Source organism: Macrosteles quadrilineatus, unplaced genomic scaffold, assembly GCF_028750875.1.
Source record: "Macrosteles quadrilineatus isolate MER2022 unplaced genomic scaffold, UCM_ALF_1.0 Scaffold_5__1_contigs__length_97177068, whole genome shotgun sequence".
Classification (NCBI taxonomy): Eukaryota; Metazoa; Arthropoda; class Insecta; order Hemiptera; family Cicadellidae; genus Macrosteles; species Macrosteles quadrilineatus.
This window is the reverse complement of record NW_026542598.1, coordinates 8,888,883-8,895,539: the sequence shown is the minus strand read 5'-3', so window position 1 is coordinate 8,895,539 and position 6,657 is coordinate 8,888,883.

Genomic DNA, 6,657 nt, shown 5'->3' with positions numbered 1-6,657 from the left:
CCAACCATTGAGTATATACGTACCGCTACATTTATGCATCTTCTATATAATTAATACGCTACATGAAACTTTGTCGGTTGAACTCCTCCGCCATTTCTTAACCGATTTTATCCATTGACGTCTCATTGGAAAGAGCGTGTCACGTAGATTTGCAAACTGGCCTTACATTTTTGAAAAAGCGCTTCGGGCTATGCCCCAGTGGCTTTGAAAGTTCCCATGTTATCCTTATGGAGAACATAATTGTTTAAATTTTGATCAGCTGTTGTTATTTATTTTTCAATTCAACAAAACGCATTGACTACATTTATTTACTATTTGAGTTTGTGTACACATACAAGACGGATCGTGTTAGTATGGTTGTATCTTAAATTTGTGTATTTATCGTTGTTTTGTGTCACTATGACGGATCGCGTTAGCATGATCGAAACTTACATTTGTGCATTTATCGTTGTTTTGTGTAGCTATAATTTGTTTATTTGTTGTTTTTTTTCTTTTAAATGCCTCTGACGCGACGACAACGAAACATAGACAGGAGGCGTAGTCGTGATAACGACCGCAGCTACAGGAGGCTTAACTCATCACAGTCAGCACCTGACCCTGGACAATCTCAAGTATTAGGTTACAAATGCGCCCTAACACTACCCCAAAACGACTTTTCGTTCCCCATTGGCCCTCTATCAATGACCTGTGTTGCCTGTACAGCGAGGCATTTTGAGAAGGAGAAAACCGGCCGGAATGCTTTAGGTTTATCAATTACAAAGATAAACATGGTCTGAGTTACACACCGGTAATCTTTGAGTTGACTCTTTTCAACTCATTGTAAATATGACTGTTATTCGTTTTGAAATAACTCCTGTAATACTTTGCAATTGCTCGAATTCGAGCAACATGTACACTAGTGTATAATAATGTAGAAGTACGTGTATACTCAATGGTTCTGATAAATCATCCCCGTTTCCTGCAAATATCATTTTATATACTGTATTATATAATTTGCTGTACATTCCTTTGAAAACAATCATGGTTAAATTTTAAAAAAAATATGGTACTTACGTATTATACGGAGGCCACCCTTATACAGCTCGCTGTGGCGGTTAGGTTAGGTTGGGTTATCATAAGTTTTTATGACTCATCTCGTATAGTTCGATTCATAACGAAACTAGGAAAGTTCTACAAACATATTTATGATAACCCAACTTAACCCAACCGCCGCAGCGCGCTGTAAAATAAGTGGCCTCCGTATAATACGTAAGTACCAAAAATATATATATCGACTATCAAGCTCTGAAAATAAAACAACACACCTTTTAGGCCTATCACTTAAACGTAACTGGTATCTACAATCATTGCTATAACGTATTCTACGATAATCAATGGACTGCAAGGTTTTAACCAGTATCTGCTTCTCCAATTACCTCAGTACAGTAGAGGAAGGCATACCTCACAATGTAAAGTCATTTTGGTCACATATGTGAAAAACCTAAAGAGCTCTCCTACTTTTCCCTCAAGATGGTCTTCGAATCAGCAAACGCTACCGAAGCTGACGGAAAATGTAATCTCTTTGTATAGTATTTTTCATCGGTGTTTATGGTGACATGGACGTCAACGTGCCTATCTTCGACTTTGGTCTGGACCATATACCATCAATGGCTGCATTTTTTCGGCGATTGATGTCCAAAAGAATTAGGGTCTTGACACTAACAAGAGGGCTGGACCTGATGGGATTCCACCCGCAATTCTTCAACATTGTGCCCAAGTCCCTGCCCCATTCCCACACCTTACAATCTACTTTAAAAAACTTCTTGATGAGGATGAGGGAATTTTTCCTTCCACGCTAAAGCAAAGTTATGTTGTGCAGGTTGTGCCCATGTTCAAGTCTGGTAGTATCAACGATGTGAGTTACAGGCCAATTGCCATTCAACCATGCTTAGCTAAAGTACCGGTATATGAAAGTCTTGTCCTGGATTATTATTTACTCTTCAAACTGAACAGTTTTATCGTCCCTGAACAAAAAAACATGGCTTTCTACGCGGTCGTTTGTCCTCTACAAACCTCCTAGAGTCTTTCAAAATCACATTATGTCAGCATTTAGTTTTCCCAAGTAGACTGCATATATCTTGACTTCAGCAAAGCCTTTGATACATCACCTACTTTTTAGCAAAGTTGGAAGGCTACGAAATATGTGGATCTCTACTGCTGTGGCTAAGAATTTATTTGAGTGATCGAGAACTCATTGTTAAGTGTGATGGAGGCTTCTCTTATCTGTTCCCTGTTCCGTCAGGGGTGCCTCAGGGGGGTCTCACCTGGGTCCTCTGCTGTTTGATATTTTCATAAATGACATAAGCAAGGCAATATCATCCAATTTTCTTCTTTTTGCTGATGATATCAATTGTATTTGCGAAGGTAACATGCTCAGCAGACTCCCAGGACCTACTCAACCATAACATTGAACACGAAAAAAGTATACATTTTTTGGGTCTGACAGTAGATCAAAATCTGAATTGGGACGAACATGTTCATAAAATGTTGGTCAAAATTAATTAAGGAATTCACGCATTATCTAAAATGTCTTATTACTGTGATCTGAAAACATTAAACAATATTTATTTTGCCCATGTTCACTCTCATATATTGTTCTGAGCGCTGTATGGTTCAACAAAAAAGTTAAATTTGGAAAAAAATATTAAAACAGCAAAAACGAACAATCATGATCATGCTTAAGATAGAGCATAGATAAAACATACTCCCGTTAGAGTATGATGCATCAGCAAAAGAACATTTCAAAAATCTAAATAATTTAACTGTTTACGGGCAATATATTATTGAAACTGAAGCTACTCTCATTGCAAAGAATTGTACAACTATCAATTTTAAGTCCCCAGCTCATTCGTATAATACTAGAAAGAGAAATGAGGTTATCCTGCCACATAGATTAAAGGTTTTTGAAAAGAAACCAACCTACATAGGATATACTTTTCTTAAATATATTCCAGAAAACATAAGAAGAGAAAATAATTTAAATAAGTTCAGGAAATTGCTGAAAGAATATTTGATACAACTGGCCCCTTACTCCATAGAAGAATTTTCCACTTCCCAGATATAACCTACTGTAGATATAAATACTTTTGTTATTACTTTTCATTTTTGCTTGGAAAATTGTAAATAGTAGATTTTAATTAGATTTAGTATTGTATTATATATGACGCTATTTACTGTACAAACTATGTACAAAAAAATGAATAAAGAACTATGACTATGACTCCAGTCATTTCTGGATAAAATCAGTAAATGGTGTGATGAAATTGTAGTGCACCCCCTTACAACTAAGTTACAGCACAAATGGTGCCATTCTGAAAGTGGTTGATGGATTCAGAGATTTGGGCGTCATAACTACCCCTACCCTCAGTCCCTATTTGAGCATATCAACCAAATAGCAAAAAGAGCTTCGGCATCACTTCTTAGCTTAATTTTTCAATCAACAAAGGACTTTAAGAACACTCTCACACTTAAATTTCTTTACAAGACTTTGGTACGCCCCGTGTCAGTCTTTGCACATCAACATGCTTGATAAGATACAAAGAAGATTTATTAGACTGATTGGTCTCCGACTGGAGTACCACTTTCAGGATGTCCCTAATATCACACTGGAGAAATACTATGATTTGCAACAACTCAGTGTGAGAAGATGTTACGACTTGCAGTTTCTCTTCAAACTCGTGAATGCGATGATCTCATCGACTGCACATATTTGCTGAATAGTATAGAATTCTCTGTCCCTAGAAGAACCAGATCCGAAACTTTATTCGCTAGAGGGTTCCAAGCAAGAAACTACTCCAACCATCAAGGGGTGTCCAGGTTGCTGAGGGCGGGTGGAGAGGCTTCGACTTACATTGACTTCTTCGGGCTTTCTTCTTCCTCATTCAAGAGGGACGCTTCAAGATATTTGATATTTACTCGAGGGGACATCTTAAAAGCATTTCCCTGCCTTCCTATGGGGACGTGTGATGTGTAGTGCTTGTTTGAGAGGTGCCTTTAAAGGGCACAACCTTAGTTCTGTTTGTTTTGAGGCTGGTGTTACCTCAGTGAAGTGCGCTGCAAGCTATATAGGTGTGGTACCTTTAAAGGGCCACACATGAAAGTTGGTGCTTTTTAGCATGGTGTATGGTGTTGACACAGTGTCCTTTCCATGTCCACACACACACACTCCCACAAATTGCTGATAATACTTTTGTAATCTTTTGGTGTCTCTTATTATTATTTTACACAGTTTATAGTTGTTATCATAGTCTATTTTTGTTGGTCTTATTTTATTGTTGTAAAGTTACCACCATTACTGCTTGTTACTTGTTTTTTGTTACCTACCATTATTAATAGCCAGTCTACTTTGTTGTTATTTATTGTAGTTCTTAGGTCCCATTCTATATTTATTGTCAGTTCATTATTTATTATTATTGAATGATTTCTTAATTGTTACTATCGTGAGAACAGTTTATTTCATAACACCTGTTAACCCTTTACTTCCCGGAATTATGAAATTTAATAACAAAAAATTTTATTGTGAATTTTCTTTTTTTTTTTTGTATTTTAAGGCTGAAAATGTGTTTTTTTTTCAAATTTCCCTAATAGAATTAAAAGTTAGAAATATGTATCCATATGGATACCATGGAAACCTAAAGTACCATTGTTCGCTAATTTTCATACGTTAATAATTTTAATTTTTCTTTGACACTCCCATAGTGTCCATATGGATACAAGTTTCTTAAAAGTTTTATCAAATTGAAAAATAAGTTACTTGTTCATCAATTAAAACAAATTAATTTAGAATGAGTACAAATAGATTTATTATGTAAAAAACTTTACTACAATATCACTAGATGGCATCATAAGCCACTCGTCAATTTCTTCATCGTCATTTATCTGTAAAACACATCATGATTATATTTTATGATTTCTAATATCGGACTGAAACAAGCATTCCAACACTTATAGGCCTATATTTATCATTGTGCAGACTAAAAAAACAGACTTATATCGAAGAAAATACAAAAGAAAAACAGTATCCATATGGGTACTATGGGAACACAGACGACACACCATAGCTATTATTAAAAATAACCTGTATCCAAAAGGATACTATGGGAACACAAGAGGACTCTTTAAATATTGTCAGCATACTCTGTGTTCCCATAGTATCCATTTGGATTCAGTTATTTTATACCAAATATATAAAAAGTAAGTAACAGAAAACTATAATTCTATGTATATTTCAGTAGCTAAAGGTGCAATGAAGTGAAATATAATTTTTCCCAGCTTCGTAACTAATTATAAACATAAAAAATCTTATAATCTTAAATTTCATGATGTGTCAAAAACCTGGTTTGCATCACTTTGAAATGATATTTTTCTTCTTTTCGCAGGCTTGCCAACACTAGGAAAATTAAAAACCCTTTCTAATAAGCCTAGAAACAAAATGCATAGAGGTATAGACTCAAATCTCACTGAGCTAAAATTATAACTGGAGGTAGCACTGCCATGGCAGAAGTCTGTCAAAAGCGAGTCGCTGATTTTGTTAGGTTGGTATATATAGAATAATTAATTATTAAAACTCATTTTAAGTAAACTCAACCAAAAACTATTTATTTACAAAAACTAAACAAATAATGTAAACAAACCAAATAGCAGATGATTCATACTTCATAACTCAGCTGGTAACAATAATCCTACATTTCTCCCCACCCAATTTAGGCTGAGTTTCCGAAACTATGTACATCATCATTTTCAGTTTCCATTTGCATTTTCCATTGAGGTGGATCAGTTGCACCTTCTCTTGCTCTCAGCTGGTCAGCGTGTTTTCTCTTTACATCTCCCCCAACTACAACTGTGTACGACAGCTCTCCCGTCCTTTCTTGTACTGTTCCTGGTCTCCAGCCCTTCTTCGTTTCATTTTGAACCCACACTTCTTGTTTGGCAGAAAACTCCTTTGGTTTGGATTTTAAGTCGTGGTAGTACTTCTGTCGCCACACTTGATTTTCTATTCTCTCTCTGCTATTACACCTCCACCTATCCAAAGCTGTTGGTAATCTTCTACCATAGAAAAGGACTGATGGTGGTTGTCCTGTGGTCTTTTGTGGGGTGTTTCGATACGCAAGCAACACTTGTAAAAGTGCAAGTGATGAACTGAGACCTTCTTGTTTGCAAGCACTATATCGACTCTTGAAGGTTCTGATAATCCTCTCCACTAAACCATTGGTTTTTGGATGATACGGCGCTGATGTGACATGACATATGTTATTGTTCTTACAAAAAGTCTTAAACTCATGGGACGTGAATGGGGTGCCATTATCGGATACAATTTTTTTAGGAGTACCATACCTCGAAAACCAAGTCCTTAATCTATTTACAAGAGCAGCAGTTGTCGTACGGTCCATAACTTCGATCTCAACCCATTTTGAGTAAGCATCGATTCCTACTAACCAGAATCGGTTGTCAAATGGACCTGCGAAGTCGAGATGAATTCTTTCCCAAGGATCACTTGGCACATTCCAAGGATATAGAGGCACTTCTGTGTCAAATGATCGGTTACTCTGGCAAGGGTGGCATCTACGGACATAAACCTCAACATCCTTATTCAGATTAGGCCACCAAACATAATACCTT